Source organism: Sinocyclocheilus anshuiensis, unplaced genomic scaffold (assembly GCF_001515605.1).
Source record: "Sinocyclocheilus anshuiensis isolate Anshui unplaced genomic scaffold, SAMN03320099.WGS_v1.1 scaffold274, whole genome shotgun sequence".
Lineage (NCBI taxonomy): Eukaryota > Metazoa > Chordata > Actinopteri > Cypriniformes > Cyprinidae > Sinocyclocheilus > Sinocyclocheilus anshuiensis.
Window position 1 is genome coordinate 154,523 of NW_015547698.1, and position 1,557 is coordinate 156,079.

Consider the following 1,557-nt stretch of genomic DNA (forward strand, 5'->3'; position numbering starts at 1 on the left):
TGATCTGTGATTGTTTCTTTTCTTTCTGTGATTGTGATGCTGGTGGATTGTGGATTTGGTTCTGTTTTGCTGAAATATGATGGTGTTGCTATAAAAGGGCTGGTAGATGAAACCTCAGTGGTCTTATTATCTATCAGGGGACAGGAAAGATCAACTTAATCTCAGTTAATATATTATATTATGAATTATATTGTGTATATAATTATAGATTATGCAGTGAATCGACTACTATATAATAACATGAGCTGCATCTTCTGACCCTTTCTATGTACATTTCTATACTACAATAGGTCCATTTGCAGAAGTCACATGAATCACTAACCCTGTTTAACCAGCAACAAAATCTCTGAATAGACATCAGCAGTTAAAATCATGTTCACAGCACACCAGTATTGTCCTCCATCCTCAGTTCTCAGATCAGTGATGGTGACGGTGAAAACTCTGGCCGTCGTGTCGTCACTCAGAGAGAATCTCTGGTCTTTAGCTGGAGATCCTGATTTAACCATGATGTTTGCAAAGTTGCACTTGCCTTTACAAAAATACTTTGAATTTGATCCATATCCAGATTCATATGGGCATCTGATGTCAAGTCTGTGTCCTCTGTGTCCTGTGACTGTAACTGGAGCACCTGCAACAACTGAAAACAGAAATATCATTATACAGAGCTGTTATGTGTGAGCAAGATATATTATCAGACCAGAATAATAACTGACACATATGAGACTGGTAATCATGCAGTAACAGAGTAAAAACAATAAAAACAGATCAACTTTTGTCCAAAAGCCATGAGAGTCTTAAACTCACCTGTACAGATGCTGGAAAAGAGGACGAGAACGTCCCACATGCTAAGATTTTACACACGTTTTGCATAAATACAAGACAAAAGCTCAAGCGTTATGGTCTTTCTCTTCTGTACTGAGTGAAAAAGCATGCTGTGTCTGCAACTATATCAAACATTTCCTTCCCCTTTCCGTATCTCTGACCACATCAGCTCTTCAGGACATCTTCAGAGAGCGCATCTGTGACGTTTGACTGTGTTTGCATAGTCACACATCAGCCGAGGAACAATATCTCCCTTGTGTGCACCAGTAAACTCAATCATCCGTGCCGTCAAATATTTATAATATTAATTCAGGCACTGATTCTTCACACTTAGGAAAACTGCATGTACGGAGTGTAATATTTTCGATCTCTTTTGCTCAACATTGGAGTGTTAATAGGCCTGCTGCTTTACACCAGTGAGAAAACGTATTCCTCACTGCCAATAAAAAAGTATTGAGACTGTAACACTTCTGTGTGGCCTTTAATGCTGAAGCTTCATTTTCTTCAATGCGATTAAACACAACAGCAGCTAATTCCTCTCCACACTGACCTCTGATGGACAACATATGAATTGAGCCAAAGCAACATGTTACACTTCCACACATCTCTACTGCATCACTGAGGCTCCAGGAGACAATAAGATAATGGCAAAGTGCTAGAGAGTCTTATTAAAGGGGTTATATGATGCTTTTTTAAAGATCATTATTTTGTGTATTTGGTGTAACAGAATATGTT